General features: G+C 42.3%; 1 protein-coding gene across 8 annotated transcripts in view; it reads left to right on the forward strand.

Annotated features, from left to right (window-relative positions):
• Nucleotides 1-18,804, forward strand: part of tnrc6c1 (trinucleotide repeat containing adaptor 6C1) — a 693,384-nt gene that overhangs the window by 70,466 nt on the left and 604,114 nt on the right. For all 8 annotated transcript variants that reach the window (XM_088000550.1, XM_088000552.1, XM_043714631.2 and 5 more), the window contains one exon: nucleotides 12,294-12,341. The gene's annotated coding sequence lies outside the window, so the exon portion shown is untranslated. The remainder of the gene's footprint in view (nucleotides 1-12,293; nucleotides 12,342-18,804) is intronic.

The following is an 18,804-nucleotide window of genomic DNA, read 5'->3' on the forward strand; positions in this document are numbered from 1 at the left end:
TGGTTCCACACATAGGTGGTCTTTGTTCATCTTTAAGTGGCCCTCTTCTCTCCCTTGTTACCCCTTTGTCATTAATGTATTTGTAGAATCACTTCAGATTCTCCCTAACCCTATTTGCCAAAGCTATCTCATGACCCCTTTTTGCTGTCTTGATTTCCCTCCTACTGTCTTTATACTCTTCTAGAGACTCACTAGATCTCTGCTGTCTATTCCTGACATATGTGTCCTTATTATTCTTAACAAAAAGCTCAATTTCTCTTCTCACCCAGCATTCCCTACACCTACACATCCTGCACATCGGCCACAGGAGCTCAGCAGCATCATCAAAGACAAGGTGAGGAGGCAACGGCTGGTGAGAATCTCAACTTCATTCGCTTGTGCCCATTCCACACAAGATGACAGGAAGTTGCTGACAGGCACTCACACAGCAAGTCACCACATAGCTCACAGAGGTACTTCCTGTTAGGATACTCCAGAAGTGCTGAGCCCCTTCACCTGCTCCCTGCCTGCTATCCCCAATTCTGCAGAAGTTGCACCTGAGGAGGGAAAGCCTGCATCTGGGCAGGATATTCTCAACAACCCCATGGTCTGAAATCAGATGAGTCCCTCGACTGAATGTTGTGGCAGCCCCTCATTGACATAGTTGATTTGCAGACAGCCATTTAGAGGCATAGAGTCATAGAGATGTACAGCATGGAAACAGACCCTTCGGTCCAACCTGTCCACGCCGGCCAGATATCCCAACCCAATCTAGTCCCACCTGCCAGCACCCGGCCCATATCCCACCAAACACTTCCTATTCATATACCCATCCAAATGTCTCTTAAATGTTGCAATTGTACCAGCTTCCACCACATCCTCTGGCAGCTCATTCCATACACATACCACCCTCTGTGTGAAAAAGTTGCCCCTTAGGTCTCTTTTATATCTTTCCCCTCTCACCCTAAACCTATGCTTTCTAGTTCTGGACTCCCCGACCGCAGGGAAAAGACTTTGTCTATTTATCCTATCTATACCCCTCATAATTTTGTAAACCTCTATAAGGTCACCCTTCAGCCTCCAACGCTCCAGGGAAAACAGCCCCAGGCTGTTCAGCCTCTCGCTATAGCTAAAATCCTCCAACCCTGGCAACATCCTTGTAAATCTTTTCTGAACTTTTTCAAGTTTCACAACATCTTTCCGATAGGAGAACAGAACTGCATGCAGTATTCCAACAGTGGCCTAACCAATGTCCTGTACAGCCGCAACATGACCTCCTAACTCCTGTACTTAATACTCTGACCAATAAAGGAAAGCATACCAAACACCTTCTTCACTATCCTATCTACCTGCGACTCCACTTTCAAGGAGCTATGAACCTGCACTCCAAGGTCTCTTTGTTCAGCAACACTCCCTAGGACCTTACCATTAAGTGTATCAGTCCTGCTAAGATTTGCTTTCCCAAAATGCAGCACCTCGCATTTACCTGAATTAAACTCCATGTGCACTTCTCAGCCCATTGGCCCATCTGGTCTAGATCCTGTTGTAATCTGAGGTAACCCTCTTCGCTGTCCTTTACACCTCCAATTTTGGTGTCATCTGCAAACTTACTAAATGTACCTCTTATGCTCGCATCCAAATCATTTATGTAAATGACAAAAAGTAGAGGACCCAGCACCGATCCTTGTGGCACTCCACTGGTCCTCATGGAGGCTTATGGTGGAAAGCAGTAAACTTGAGTTGTTAGCTTTCAAAAAATGATTCAGAATCTGTAGAAGCAAAATGCAAAAAGGAAACAGCCGAAGTATATTCAGATCAGGGCAAGGAGCTAATAAGTTCAGAATTGTGAGACCTTCATGAAAAATTGAAGGCTTACTTAGCCAGAAGCAAATGGAATTACCCCCAAGTTATTTCTGTCTTGAGGAATAGCTGGAATCCTAAAGAGATTAGAGTCAATTTCATAGGATTATATCATAACTTTTAAGGTTGTTCCAAGGAAACATGAATGGACCTTGAAGTTTTCTTACCATAATGGAGGAAGTAAAAAGTAAAAATGACTTGATAGCATAAGTTTTATAAGCTGTTAAGTTGCTTTTATTAGATTTTCTTCATATACAGTATTTTTTTTGTTATTCAAAAGAAATGTAAAATTTTGCAGTATACTTCATTTCTGGCTGCTCAAATTTCTTCTTTAAACATTATCCACCTCTATCAGGATTATAACATTGCATTTAGTTCTGTTCTTTAGACCTTGACAAAAAGGATAGACAAGAAAGCTCAGAAGAGCAGCAATTTTGACATTGATGATTAGTTATTAAGAAAGAGCAAATTTCAAGATTTTACGAATTTCAGTAATTTAGAGTAAACATGAAACAAAGCAGAGACGATGCCTGATGTGCACTTAAGTAAAAACAATTTGCCCACCAATGAAGAAGCAGAGGGTGATCTTGATTAACTGATATCAATTATTGGAGGTGTGTTTAACTAGCCATCCTCCATGTGACCTTAATGTCCCAACAGAGATTACAGTTGAAAGAATGGCAGACGCAGGTCATCAGGATAAAAGCTGCTATTGGATGTAATCTGAGCACTAATTTGCCTTGAAATTGCATTGTTTTATTTCTGAAACAAAGTTACGATTTGGGTTTCTGACTAAACCTATTTGCATAATCACATGCATAAAAATCTTTCTTGAAGAAGAACAATTACCTAGCGTAATGTAACATAATTGTTTACTAAGTTTACTTAAAGAATATTCATTAAAGTACCCCAGTTAAAATGGAATTGCCATAAAAAATAAGGATTTTTACAAAGTATCTGTCTTCCATGCGTTAAGTAACATGTCGCCTGCTCAGTGTTAATCCCATATCCTGTTGGGTTTTGAACACTTTTTTGTGACCCACTCAGATCATACTCTGTAATCATGGATGAATTACATCCATGGATGAAATTCTTAAGACAAATGAAGCCTTCAATGAAGCCTTCAATTCCTACCAGCATGTTTGACATTATCCTCTGGACTATCTTTGGTGTTGCAATGATACTAAGAATATGTGGTCAATACAATAATATCCAAATGATGAAATGAAGGCTGTTGGAAGATTTGACTATTTATCTCATGATAACTGACAGAATCCACTGTTTGTGTCCATTTTTCTAAAGATGGTACTCTTTGTATTTTTTGCATTACTGAAGCCATTGGGTGTACTTCACACTTGCAATTCAATCAGGTCAACATCAACTTTGATAAACTATTTTGTTTGGGAACAGGTATTATAACAGTTCCCTACTGCATTTGTCTGTTTATTGATTGAACAACCCCTTGTTGAAACATTCTATTTTACTTCTCACTTTCTTCTTGGGCATCGGACTTTCCTGGGTGGAAACAGACAAACGAGTTTTGCATTATGTGTGACATGTGAAAACAGTTTCGAGTTCAACCAACATTTTGAAAACATTTGGAAATTTAGTTATGAATTCATCATTTTGATCCTTTTCATCAATTTTGTCTGTTTTATAAATTTAGTTTAGATCTTACATGCGCTCCTAGTTAATAAAGTGCAACCAGATTCTGGATTCTGTATATGATTTCTAAAATTTCTCTCTTTGCATTTCAGATTTGCAGTTAGTTGTCCTTTGATCTTCAGTGCGTTTCCTTCTGGACCTTATAGACTAATTGATGAAAGTTGCAATGTTATCTGATATGGCTATTCTACTTACTCAGAGAGCACTGAAACTGCTGCTCCCATGTCTGAGTTAAAACTGTTAGCTATTCCATTGACCTCTATACTAGCATTCAACTATTTGCTTTTTAGTTTGTTAGTTTCTCCAAGGAATGTATAAACTTTTCTGGTTTCATAATTTCTTGGAAATGCTATTCTTTAAAGACTTTCACTCTTATTTGAGGATGAAAAGTTCTCAGCACATCATACAGAATGTAAGTGTCTGAATTTAAAACAGGCTTGGTAGTCTGTGGTTCTGGTGAGGCAATTTCTTATTCACCCATGGGATGTGGGCTTCACTGGCTGGGTCTCTGGTTATTGCCCATCCCTAACTGCTGTTGAGGAGGTGATTGTGAGTCACCTTCTTGGAATGCTGTAGTCCAGTGTCTCAGTGCTTGGGCCTCAGTATATAAATGACTTGGATGATGGAACCAAATGTAACTTTTCCAAATTTGCAATGGTACAAAACTGAATGGGGTTGTGAATTATGAGGAGAAAGTAAGTTTGAGTTTGATTTTATTGTAATCACATGTACCTAAGTATAGCAAAAAGCACAGGCAGATCATAGCAAACAAGGAGGTACAGATCATAGGGTGGTTAGACAGGGTTGAGTCTTTGATGTTGGCAGTCTTTCAGCGGTAACAACAAGTGTAATTGGAGTTGGATACAACTTTCTGTAGCTTCCTACAGTCCTGGACAGAGCAGTTGCCACACCAGGTCGTTATGCACCTGGATAGAATGCTTTCTATGGTGCATCTGGAGATGTTGGCGAGGGTCCTTATGGACTTGCCAAATTTCCTGAGCCACCTGAAGAAGAAGAGGCATTGTTGTGCCTTCTTGACCAACACATCTACGTTGGAGGTCCAGGACACATTGTCAGTTATCATCACTCCTAGGAACTTAACGCTCTCAACTCACTTCACCTCAGCTCCGTTGATGTAGGTGGGGCGTGTTCTCTCCCTTCTTTTGCCAATACTGAGAGAGAACTTGTTACCATTGCACCACACTACCAAGCATTCTACCTCCTTCCCGAATTCTGATTCATCATTGTTTGATATCTGTCCTACCACAGTGCTGTCATCAGTAAACTTGTAGATGGCGTTCATTTGGAATTTCGTTACACAGTCGTGGTTGTAGAAGGAGTATAGTAGCAGTCTTTGGACGAATCCTTGCAGGACGCCAGTGTTGAGGGTTATCGTGGAGGAGGAGCAGTTGTCTATCTTCACTGATTGCAGTCTGTGGGTCAAGAAGCTGAGGATCCAGTTGCGGAGGCCAGAGCAGAAACCAAGGTCTTGGAGTTTTCAGATTAGTCTGGCAGGGACTATGGTGTTGAAGGAGGAACTGTAGTTGATGAGTAAGAGCCTAGCACGGATGCCCTTGTTATCTAGTTGTTCCAGGGATGAGTGTAGAGTCAGGGAGATGGCACCTGCTAAGCACCTGTTACGCGGTAGGCAAATTATCAGGGATTGAGACAGGCTGGGAGGCTAGAGTTGATGTGAGCCATGACCAGCCTCTCAAAGCACTTCATGATTATTGAGATCAGAGCCACAGGGCAGTAGTCATTAAGGCATGTTGCTTGTGCTTTCTTAGCTACGGGGGTGGTGGTGGCCTTCTTGAAGCAGGTGGGGACTTTGCCTTGTCGGAGGGAGAGGTTGAAGACGTCTGTGAATACCTCTGTCAATTGATCCACCCAGGATCTAAGTGCAAGGCCGGGACTCTGTGCGGGCTCCTCGCTTTCCTTGGGTTGACTCCCAGGAAGACCGATCTGACGTCTGCAGTGGTGACAGAAGGAGCAGGTACATCCAGGCCTGTCAGAGCATGTGACACTACACCACTGGCATTCTGCTAGAACTGAGCATAGAAAGTATTGGGCACCACAGGGAGGGATGTGTCTTTGTCCACTATCTTGTTCTGCTTCATCTTGTATCCTGTTATGTTGTGCCACAGGCAGTGGGTGTCCTTATGGTTGGTCTGGGTCTCTAACTTGGTCTGGTACTGTCCCTTGTCATGTCTGATGGCTTTGCAGAGTTCATCTCTGGATTTTCTGAATAGGTTTGGATCATCTGACTTGAATGCTGCCCACTAGGTCTTCAGTAGGCAATGGATTTTCCAGTTCATCCAAGGTTTCTGGTTGGTGAGCACTCAGATTAACTTCTTTGGCGGGCAGTCCTCCATAAACTTGCGAGTGAACTCTGTGACAATGGTGGCGTACTCATTCAGGTTGTCCACTGAGTAAGGAGGCTTCAAGGTGATTTAGACAAGTTGAATGAGTGAGCAAACACAAAACAAAAGCAGTATAGCATGGAAGTTATTCACTTTGGTATGAAAAACAGAAAGGCAGAATATCGTTTAAATAGTGATACGTTTGGAAATGTTGTCCTTGTACACTAGTCAATGAAAGTAGACAGCAGGCACAGTTAGGAAAGCCTTTTTTTTTAAGAGAATTTCGAGATCAGAATTAAGGGACATCTTACTGCAGTTGTTCAGGGCCTCAGTGAGACCATACTTCGAGTGTTGCATGCAGTTTTAGCCTCCCTACCTAAGGAAGGATATACTTGACATACAGCGAGTGCAGCAGAGGTTCACTAGGCTGATACCAGGGATGGCAGAACTATCCTGTGAAGACAGATTGGTTCAACTGGACCTGTATTCACTAGAGTTTCAAAGGGTGAGGGAAGATCTAATGGAAATGTATAACAAACCAACAGGACTGGAAAGACGAGATGCAAGAAGGATGTTTTCCCTGTTTGGGAAATCTAAAACCAGGATATGCAGTAGGGCATTTCGGACTGAGAACACATTTCTTCACTCAAAGGATAGTAATCTGTGAAATTCTGGACCAGAGAAGACAATGGAGGCCAGGTCACTCCATTTATTCAAGAAAGAGAGAGATATTTTAGGTATTAAAGCCATCAAGTGTTTTGTGGAGAAAATTGGAATATGGAGTTGAGATAATGGATCACGTGATTATTTGAATGAAAGAGCAGGCTTAAAGGGCTAAATAACCTGCTCTTAGTTGCTGTGTTTGCATGTTTCTGTTTGAGGTTGGCAACCCCAAAATGCTATTGGGAGGCACCCAGCAACACTGAAGTAATGGCAATGTATTTCATGGTCAGGATGGTGAATGGCTTGGACAGGAAACTGGCAGATGATGGTGTTCCTATGTATCTACCATGCAAGTCCTTCTAGATGGTAGCGGTTGTGGGTATGCAAGGTGCTGTATAAGGAGGTTTGGTGTATTTCTGCCATGCATCTTGTAAATGTTACACACTGCAATCACTATGCATCCATGATGGAGAGAGTGGATGCTTGTGAATGCGATGCCAATGAAGTGGTTTGCTTTGTCCTCAATGGTATTAATATTCTTGAGTTAGTTGGAGCTGTATCTATCCTGGCAAGTGAGGAGTACTCCATCACATTCCTGACTTGTGGCTTGTCAATGGTGAACAGGTTTTGGGGAGTCAGGAGATGAATTACTCATTACAGGATTCCGAGCCTCTGACCTGTGCTTGTAGCTATATTATTTATGTGGTTCAATCTGTTCAGTTTCTGATCAATGGTAATGAGGCTGGTGTCCCATCACCAAGTCACCCTTTATTTGCTTGTGCACAGTACTGTGGCCAGCCAGCTCAGAGTCAGTCTCTGAACTGAAGAGATTCAAATGCCCTGGTTATATCCATATTATTCCCCCTCCCCCCCCCCCCCCCCCCCCACCCCACCCCCTCCTCCCCCGTACTCCCATGCAGCAGTAGTGAGCATAGTCTCCTGGTTATAGCACAGCTCAAAATAAAGAAAAAAATAAACACAAACAATAGTGAAACCCAAAAAAGAGAACAAATAGCTTTCCTAAACAAGGGGGAAAAGACAAAGAAACTTTCCTCCTACCAGCAGGAACGCACTGACTGTGGCATCAGCCAGCACAAAGTCAGTCGCCTGATCTGAGGAGATTCTAATCTCCTGGTTATATTTTTTTTCTGAGGAGATTCTAATCTTTAAATGGTTTGATTAGATTCCCTACAGTATGGAAACAAGACTCTTGGCCCAACAAGTCCACACCAAACCTCCAAAGAGCAACCCACCAGACCCTTCCCTACCCTATATTTACTCCTGACTAATGCACCTAACACAATGGCAATTTAGCATGGCCAGTTCACCTGAGCTGCACATCTTTTGGATTGTAGGAGGGAACCGGAGCATTCGGAGGAAACCCAGTTCATACTTTTTCCCAATCCATGGTGTGTGTGTGTGTTTGTGTGTGTGTGTGTGTGTGTGTTGGTGTGAAACACAATGAAAGACAACAGATGTACAAATCTTTATTCAATTTCGTGGGCGGCACGGTGGCACAGTGGTTAGCACTGCTGCCTCACAGCGCCTGAGACCCGGGTTCAATTCCCGCCTCAGGTGACTGACTGTGTGGAGTTTGCACATTCTCCCCGTGTCTGCGTGGGTTTCCTCCAGGTGCTCCGGTTTCCTTCCACAATCCCAAAGATGTGCAGGTTAGGTGAATTGACCATGTTAAATTGCCCGTAGAGTTAGGTAATGGGTAAATATAGGGGTATGGGTGGGTTGTGCTTTGGCGGGTCGGTGTGGACTTGTTGGGCCGAAGGGCCTGTTTCACACTGTAATGTAATCTAATAATCTAATCTAATCTTCCACCACCAGGAAGAAAGGAAACACCAGGGTGGCCAGTGACAAGCAGTGTCCTTCTCATCAGAGGGCAATGCTGCGTGATCAAAAATGTGAAAGGGAGGGCAGGGTTAAATCAAAATAGAGTTGGAGGGGGAGTCTCCTGTTTTTTTTTGGATATATATAATGCCCCCAAACTACCACCTAACTGGTACTAATATTTTCCCCAGTGTGTGTAGGTGTGAGACATAGTGAAAGACATAAGGTGTACAACTCTTTATTAGATTTCCACCACCAGGAAGAAAGGAAACACCCAAGTGGCCAGTAACAAGCAGTGTCCTTCTTAGAGGGCAATGCTGTGTGATCAAACAGTGAAGGGGAGGGCAGGGATTAAATCAAAATAGAGTTGGAGGGGGAAATAATACACTCCACTCCCTGCAGTGCCCACCTCTCCCTGAACAGCTCAAAGGTGTTGGTGGACACCGCGTGCTCTTTCTCCAGGGACACCCGGGCGTTGACATAACTGCAGAAGAGGGGCAGGCAATCGGCAACTCTCCTGGTTATATTGGTCAGCCAGAAACCTCCTGACTGGCCCAGGTTAACAAATCAATGAGGTCAACCTTGTCCCAATCATGGCAGGTAACAACCCTTACCCCTGGATTTTGACATTGGGGGATTCAGTGATGGTAATGCCATTGAATGCAATGGTTAGATTCTTTCTGGTTAGCGATGGTATTTGCCAGGCACCTGTTTGGTGCAAATGCTACTTGCCACTTACCAGCTCAAGCCTGGATAATGGCCAGGTCTTACTGCATATCAACATTGACTACTGCAGTATCTGATGAGCCATGAATTGTGCTAAATGTTTCTGTTATGTTTTTGTCTTTTCCTTCATGTTATTTTCTTTGTCTTCTTTTTTCGTGAAACCAACGAGAACCTCCAGCCTCGGCACAGACTCCAAATCTCAGTGAGAACTCTTGGCCTCAGAGCAGACTTCTGGCATTTTGCAGACTGCCAGCGTCAGTGCGAGCACCTGGCCTCAGTGCGAGCACCTAGTCTCAGTGTGGACCCCTAGCCTCAGTGCAGACACCTAGCCATACGTGGAATCCCAGCCTCAGCACGGACACCTGGACTCAGTGTGGATACTTGGCCTTAGTGTGGATACCTGTCCTTAATATGGATACCTGGCCTTAGCAGGGACACCTGGCCTCAGTGCAGACACACGGCCTCAATGCAGACACCTGACCTCAGCGTGGACACCTGGCCGCAGTGTGGATACCTGGCCTCAGTGCAGACACACAGCCTCAGTGCAGACACCTGGCCTCGGTGCGGAAACCTGGCCTCCGTGCAGAAACCTGGCCTCCATGCAAAGACCTGACCTCAGTGCGGAATTCCTGGCCTCAGTGCGGACACCTGGCCTCAGTACGGACACCTGGCCTCAGCGCAGATACCTGGCCTCAGCGCAGACACCTGGCATCAGTGCAGATACCTGACCTCAGTGAAGACACCTGGCCAGAGTGCAGATATCTGGCCTTAGTGTGGATACCTGGCCTCAGAGCAGATACCTGGCCTTAGTGTGGATACCTGACCTTAGCGTAAATATCTGGCCTCAGTGCTGACACCTGGCCTTAGTGTGGATACCTGACCTCAGCGTGGATACCTGGCCTCAGAGCAGACACCTGGCCTTAGTGTGAATACCTGACCTTAGCGTGAATATCTGGCCTCAGTGCTGACACCTGGCCTTAGTGTGGATACCTGACCTCAGCGTGGATACCTGGCCTCAGAGCAGACACCTGGCCTTAGTGTGAATACCTAGCTCAGCACGGACACGTAGCCTCAGCACAGACACTTAACAGCATGGACAACTGGCCTTAAGTGTCTGTGTAAGGCCAGGTATCCACTGAGGCTGGGGTCCGCATAAGGCCAGGTGTCCCTGTAGGGCCAGGTGTCCATGTGGAGGCCAGGTGTCCGCATAAGGCCAGGTGTCCATGCTGAGGCCAGGTGTCCATGCTGAGGCCAGGTGCCCACACTGAGGCCAGGTGCCCACACTGAGGCCAAGTGTTCACATGGAGGCCAGGTGTCCGCATAAGGCCAGGTGTCTATGCTGAGACCAGGTGTCCACACTGAGGCTAGGTGTCTGCGCTGAGGCCAGGTGTTAGTAAAAGGCCAGGTGTCCTTGCTGAGGCCATATGTCTGCGCTGAGGCCAGGTGTCTGCGCTGAAGCCAAGTGTCCGTACTGAGGCCAGGTATCCGCACTGAGGCCAGGTGTCCGTGCTGAGGCCAAGTGTCCGTACTGAGGCCAGGTATCCGCACTGAGGCCAGATGTCCGTGCTGAGGCCAGGTGTCCGTACTGAGGCCAGGTGTCCGCACTGAGGCCAAGTGTTCACATGGAGGCCAGGTGTCCGCATAAGGCCAGGTGTCTATGCTGAGACCAGGTGTCCATGCTGAGGCTAGGTGTCTGCGCTGAGGCTAGGTGTTAGTAAAAGGCCAGGTGTCCTTGCTGAGGCCAGGTGTCTGCGTTGAGGCCAGGTGTTCGTATAAGGCCAGGTGTCCTTGCTGAGGCCATATGTCTGCACTGAGGCCAGGTGTCCGCGCTGAGGCCAAGTGTCCGTACTGAGGCCAGGTATCCGCACTGAAGCCAGGTGTCCATGCTGAGGCCAGGTGTTCGCATAAGGCCAGGCGTCTGTGCTGACGCCAAGTGTCCACAGTGAGGCCCGGTGTCCGCTCAAGGCCAGGTGTCCATGCTAAGACCAGGCGTCAGCTTAAGGCCAGGTGTCCATGCTTAGGCCAGATGTCCGTTTAAGACCAAGTGCCCATGCTGAGGTCACCTGGCCTCACTATGGACACCTGGCCTCAGTACAGGCACCTGGTCTCAGCATGGACACCTGGCCTCGGTACGGACACCTGGCCTTACGTGGACACCTGGCCTCAGCATGGACTCCTGGCCTTAAGAGCCTCACATGATGTCATCGTGACTCCCGGCCCCAGCACAGATTCCTGGCCTCATGAGCCTCAAGGTGAAGCCAGTGTGGACTCCTGGGCTTAGCTCAGACTCTTGGCCGTGAGGTGATTCCAGAGTAGACTCCTAACATTCCTGGCCTCGAGAGCCCTGACGTTAAACCCAGCACGTACTGAAGGGACTGTTATTCTAAATGTATTATTTCTTTATTTCTCAAATATATTTCTATGTTTTTTGCTTTTATACCTAAGATGATGTGAAGGTCTGAAATACTGGACATTTTATTTCTTTATTTTTCTAATTTTTCCCTAAGAATTTGTACTTACAAATCTGTACCTAGGTACATTTGTACCTAAGATGGCACCATACGTGATGATTGGTAAACTTTTGTCTGTACTCATGCGACAATAAAGCTAATTTTAATTGTAATTCCAGTTCTAACATTGAGCAATCATCAGCAAGCATCCTACTTTTAACCTATGATGATGGGAAGGTCACTGATTAAGCAGCTGAAGATGGTCGGGCATAGGACAGTATATTAAAGAACTCCTGCAGAGATATCCTGAAGCTAAGATGACCTACTTTCAAGAAAGCACGACCATCTTGCCCTCTAAAACGTGTGGGGGGGTTGCATTACTGATTAAGGACAATATCACAGCTGCATAAAGAGAAGTCATCTTTGAAGGGTCATCCAGCTACCAACTCTCCAGTCCCACTAATGTGTAATACAACTAGTGTTACGTCCAAGAGTACCATTTGAGTAGTCACTGCATTAGAATTTGGCTTTTCATAAATTCACTAAAATAAGTTGAAGCCACTGAATACTACTTTTACTGCTGGAATGGCAATGTCTGTTCTTTTGTGCATTTAAGTGTTATGTAATGTTATTTATGCATTGCAAAAGCACAAAAGAATTGAGGAAAATATATCGTTCATCTTCCAATCATTGTTTCTTAAAAGTCTCTATCAACAATTAGCATTTTAACCATCATGCTTTATTTTTACAGAATTGTAAAAAGAAGGGGACATTTCCTGGAAAGTAATCTGATCTGAAGGTAAGAACACCATTTACTTTTCAATTGGATATAATCCAGAAAATAAACTATTTACATGGTCTAAACAGTAACTGTGAACGTATCAAATAAAGCTCTGTAATGTCCATCCATTGCCAACTGAGAAACACTATTCAGATTGGAGAAATGGTGTAGTTTATCAAGATTTAAACATATTTTATCTTGACTATGCCACTTTTCTGAGAAGCACTACAAGTTGCAAGCTTGTCCTTAATTAAGAAATTGAGAGCTACATTAAATTTTCTTTCAGATCTATCCCAAAGTTTGACAGTTATTGAGTATTTTCTGCGCTTCATGCTTATATGGTATGGTTTTCTACTTAGCCTTTAATAGTGACCCTCTTTAAAACCCTGTAGGAATAATATGAAGTGAAACTGGCAAAATGCGAGGTACTTTTAAGAACACAGTTGCAAACAGGTATTAAAATAGGTATAAATTCACTGACATTCAGAAAACAGAGCTTTCGATTACTTACTTGCCTAAATAGGTTGAAGCTGCTATATGCAGAGATTAGAAAGTACGATGAGGCCGTTCAAGCAGCTGTATGCGCAGTTTGGAAAATATGATGAGTCAGTTTAAGCTGCTGTATGCACAGTTTGGAAAATATGATGAGTCAAATGATCTGGGTGATGTGCCACACTGACCGATGTTTTTCTGTGAGATGGAGAAACATTTGAGCAGTTGTAAAATTCAGGATTTTGCCGATCCCTACAAATGCCACTTGCAGAAATAATGTAGAAAAAACTCATGAATTTTATAGAAATCTAACACCACTAGGACAGGGTAGAGGCAGAAAGGATGGTCCCAATGACAGGGAGTCCAGAACCAGAGGTCACAGCCTAAGGATACAGAGTAATCCATTTAGGACTGAGATGCAGAGAAATGTCTTTACCCAAAGAGTGGTGAGTCTGTGGAATTTGCTATCACAGAAAGCAATCAAGGCAAAAACATCGTATGATTTCATGAAGGAGTTGGATATAGCACTTGCTGCTAAAATGATCAAAAGATATGGGGGAAAGGGTGGAACAGGCTACTGAGCTGGATGATCAGTCATGATCATAATGAATTAGGAAGCTGGCTCAAAGTACCGAATGACCTACTCTTGCTCCTAGTTTCTATGTCATGTCCCCCTTATAACTGGCTTACTAATAATATTTACCAGTATTTAATACAAATTGCATGGCAAAGTCTTCTGTCTCTATAAATTCCCAATGCTTCATACTTTGTTTTTGTTTCTGTCTGAAGCCTTATTAGAAAAATATTGTGGACAGTTGCTCCCAGCTCAATGAATGCAAGTATCATCTGTACGTTCCAAAAGTGATTTCTCTAAATCCAGATCCTTAACATTGAACAAGATAGTATAACATAGTGAGACAAAGAGGCAATTACATTTGGTAAGATACAGCCCAGAATAGTTTCTGAATAATTTCTTAGTCCTGCAAAAACCTGCAAGAAGTGTAAATATCATTTGTGATTAATTCACCCTGAGGAATATGGTCCATGTTGTGGGCAGGTCCCACTTCTGGACTGATTTTTTTCCCCAAACATAAGCTAGCACAATGGACTGCAGAATACAATTTCTCTTAAAATTCTGCAATCTTTTGTGCCAGTTACAGATTTATAAGGTGAGTTGTGACAGAAAAAAACCATGCACAATCAAGCAGAAATTCCAGGTCAGTGTGTTTGATAATTGGAGCACACTGTCGTTAGCATACACATGAAGGTAGTTCCACACCTGACTGCAACGCACAAATTATTTCCTCATCAGAATTCAACCTCTTTTTCTCAGAAAAATGCATTTATTTGATGCAATCCAGTCAGATTCCTTGCACAGATTGCTTCATGATTTCTCCTAATGCATCAGCGGAGCATAAATATTCATTTAAGAGCAAAACGTTAGCACATCTTCGTAAGCGAGAAATGAAATGTGTTACCTTAAGTCTGTTGGTATTGGAGCCTGATCCAAATGTAATTTACAGCATTGGTCTTGTACACTTTTCAGGGATAGAAATATGCAGTGTTTATTTAAGTTAATTGGATTCAACGCTTGATTGCAGATTTTCATTTCACAGGTACTCAAGGACAGCTCCTTGGGTTAATAGGTGTCCCACAGGTTTTCAGGGTAACCTTTCCACCCTTAAGTAGTAAGAGTGTGAGCTGTGATTTAATTATTCATGGGGGGCTGTTCCCTTTATCTTGTTCCACGTGAGCTTCCTCTCTTTCTTTGATACTTTTCCCCCTCCTTCTGCAATTGTTTGACTGTTTTCCTGGTAGAATTCAGTTTTTCAAGCCTGTTCCACTTTTCAGTGTTATCGGGACTGATCTTAGCCATGAATTTATGTACTTGCCTTTGTCTCACATTTCTTAATTCTTTCAGTTAACAAAACTCTGTCTCTTTCTCCTAGTTGTGCCCATCCTCCCCCAAGAGTTCCATCCACCAACAACCCATTTCATGCACACATTGTATAAGGTGTCTCATTGTTTTTGGAAACCCTGAGAGCTGGCCATTAGCCTACATATGTTCGTCAGATTTCTCAATGGCTGATGCACTGCACACAACTGCTTCCACAGCCCCAAAATAACTGAGCAATGTGCATTTAACAACTATGAAAATGATACACAAAACAGGCCAGATATTTCCAGAGCACAGCAAATAACTTGCACTTGAACTTTTAGGTTTTGAAGTATTGCGAGGCAAGTTGTTATAAGTGCAACGTGATTATTATGCAGTGAGAAAAGGAATTCTTCTGGAAAAATGGCAACTTATACTTACACACAAACCATAATGCAGTAAACATCCTAACCTGCTTTGCAGGAACAATATAAATGAAATATGATAATAAATCACATAAGAAATTAAATCATATGACCAATAGCTTAGTCAGAGAGGGAGATTTTAAGGGCCTTAGTAGCAAGAGGATCCATATAATGTCTTACTGGTTTGCAAATTTAAAGGATAAGGTGCTAAAGGACAAAAGTAACAATACAGGAAATAACAAACAAAGGGTAATAGGATACCAAGCAGATAACTGAAGAATGCACCATCAATTAAAACCAGAGTTGGGAAAATGTTAAAAATGCACAATTAAACGCTCTTTATCTGCATGTGCAAAGTACGTTTATCAATATGGATGAACTAATAGGACCATCCATAATAAATGAGTATAACAAAAGTCATTGCAACATAGTTGCAAGGTGAGCAAATCCTGGACCTGAATATTCAGGATTTGAAGATGCCAGTGTTGGACTGGGGTGTACAAATTTAAAAATCACACAAGACCAGGTTATAGTCCAAAATGTTTAATTGGAAGCATTAGTTTTCAGAGCGCTGCTCCTTCATCAGGTGGTTGTGGAGTACACAACTGTAAGACACAGAATTTATAGCAAAAGTTTACAGTGTGATGTAACTGAAATTATACATTGAAAAATACCTTGATTGTTTGTTGAGTCTCTCATCTGTTAGAATGACCATGATAGTTTCACTTCTTTCATATGCAAATCACAAAACGTTTTTAAAAAGTTACATTTTCAGGTTAACTTTAACAATTGGTGTCAGCCCAGATTATAATGTTATTGTATTAGCCCCTGTGTGCTGCTGTCTGTGCCATAATGTTTAGACTGATTCTAATATAAAAATATGAATTAACAGAATCTTACATGGATTCATGCAGTTTTTGAGCAAAGTACAATGTAACTCTGCAAGTACAAATTCACCCCACAAAAGTGTATACGTATGTGTGCATGTGGATTTGTGTGTGTGTGTGTGTATGTGTATGTGTGGTGGGGGGAGGTTTGTGAGTATCTGCGAGAGAGAGTGTATATGTGTGTGTATATTGAATCAATAAAGAATGCCTAAAAGACAAAATGGATAGGTATTGGGGAAATTTAGCAAAAAATTTAAAGTCAGGCAGTAAAAGGTTCTACAAGTCCATAATTAGGAAAAGTTTTGCTCAAAATAAATTTGGTACCTTGGAGAATAAGACTGGATATTTAATATTAGGAAACTAGGAAATGGTAGAGATGTGTATGAATGTTTTGTATCTGTCTTCACAGTAGAAGATTCAAAAAAATAATGGAAATACAACGCATGAAATGGAAGAAAGAACTTAAAACAATCATAATCATTAGAGAATTAAAAAAAAAGAACTGTGGATGGAAAACAAAAATGAAATTGCTGGAATAGCTCAGCAGGTTGTTATGGCCAGACCTGACACCTCAAAACATTTTGAAGCAGGTAGCCCATACCGTAACTTTGCTATTTGTTTTTGATAAGGGCATAGTGGATATTCCCGGAAAGAATGATCTGGTCCGACTGTCAAGTTATAAACAAACAGAATTCATTTACAAAATTACAGCATGAAGCACAAAGAACAGAAAATAGAATACCGGATAACTTATCCATTCCAAACCCAACAAACTATCTCCGACTTAATGATGCTGTTTCAAAGATACTTGCAACAATCCCCATAAATAGACTCCTGAGCACAAAGATTAAAAATGACACAAAAACCTTACAGGTTTCATGTCAGAGAGTTCAGCAACCTTTTTCACACATGCTCTGCTGCAATTAACTCTAACCTAAACCAAGGCTAGCTCCATAGCCCTTTGATTATACCAGTTTTTTTCAAGGCATGAAAGGCTTTGGCCAGAGGCATTATCTGTTAGGGGTAAACAAAAAAGGCCCCAATAACCCTTTCAAACTGAGCCAAGTAGGAGCCTTAGGTCATTTAGAATCTCTCTGAAAAAAGCCAAGGACAATCTAACCTTGTCAAAGGAACAGGTTTGTCACAAGGTCTGGCAGCATCTGAGGAGAGAAATCAAAGTTAATGTTTCAGGTCCAGGAACCCATCCTCAGAATTGGTAATCAGAGGTGATAATCATTAGAGAAATGATATCGGTAAAACTAATGAGACTAATGGCTAACAAATACTCTTTGGGTGATCTTAAATAAGTGTATATGGAGATAATGGACAAATTGGTTGTAATCTTCCAAAATTTCTTAAACTCTGGAAAAGTCTCAACATATTGGAAGACAATTAACATAAAATCTCCATTTTAAAAAGGAATGAGACTAAAAGCCTGAAATTATAGGCAGTTAGCTCTATATCTGTCATTAGAAAAATGCTAAAAATCCATTTTAAGGAAGTTAAGCAGTAGATTTAGAAAATTATAGTGCAATCAGGCAGAGCCAACATTATTAAGGGAAGTTACATTTAACAAATTTATTATAGTTCTTGGAAGAAATAACAAGCATGGTAGTTAAAGGACATTCAGTTGAAGTAGTGTATAAGGATTTTTCAAAGGCATTTGATAAGGGTGTCTCATAAAAAGTTAAGGTATAAGATAAGAGCTCATGTTAGCATGGTCTGATTAACAAACAGGAAGCAGAGGTAGGATAAATGGATAATTTTCAGGCTGAAAAACTGTAATCAACAAAATACTGCAGGAACTCATTTGAGGACCTCAAATATTTAAAGTCTATCATAAATGGTTAGATGAAGAGACAAACTTCAGTGTGGCCACTGACAATACAATGAAGGGGTAAGTAAGATGTGAGGAAGATACAACAAATCTGTAAAGGGATGTAGCTAACGTAAGTGAGTCAGAAAAGATGTAATATTTCGAATAAGTGTGAATTTGTCCACTTTGACTGAAAGAATATTACAGAATGTTGTTATAAAGAGAGATCTAGGTATCCTTGTATGTCAAAGTATCTGTGGAAGCATATACACTCACATGCATGTTATAGCTTGGAGCTTTGGATGGTGATGGATAAGGACTCCAACTTTCTTCCCATCACATGGCTGACAAGGAATCTCCCCCACTCCAAATGCATGTGATTAACATGTGTTGAAAGAATTTGCAGGTTGATACTCAACCTATTCAGCCCATTGTGAAATTACCTTCCTTGAACATTGGTTCTGGCATGGGGCCTGAACCCAGAGCAGTAACATTGTGACACTAGACCACCTAGTGTGGACGTGCAACAGGAAGGCAAATGGAATGTTGGACTTTATTGCAAGAGGCATATAGCTTAAATGTAGGAAAGTTTTGCAACAACTAGAGGGCATTAGAACCACAACCTCACAAATACTGTATACAGTTTTGCATTGGACATGCTTTAAAGATGGTTCACGAAGCTTAGTTTTGCAATGAAAGAGTTGCCTTTTGAGAAAAAGTATAATTGAGTTGGCCCTGTACTCATTTGAATTTTTAAAAATAAAGGATGATCTCATGGAAGTAAGTAAGATTCTGAGGGTGCTTTATTGAGTACTCAGTGTATCCCCATACATCAAGGGTTATGGGAATCAGGCAGTAAAATGAATCAGTCAGATCATCCATGAGTGACAGAGCAGGCCTGTGGGACAAAATGGCCTGCTCCTGCCTCTATTTCTCATGATTGTAAGATCTTTGAAGAGGAATGCAAGGTATTGAGGCAGAGAGG

This window comes from Chiloscyllium plagiosum, unplaced genomic scaffold, assembly GCF_037043375.1.
Source record: "Chiloscyllium plagiosum isolate Xiang-an unplaced genomic scaffold, Cpla_swu_hap1 HiC_scaffold_25, whole genome shotgun sequence".
Lineage (NCBI taxonomy): Eukaryota > Metazoa > Chordata > Chondrichthyes > Orectolobiformes > Hemiscylliidae > Chiloscyllium > Chiloscyllium plagiosum.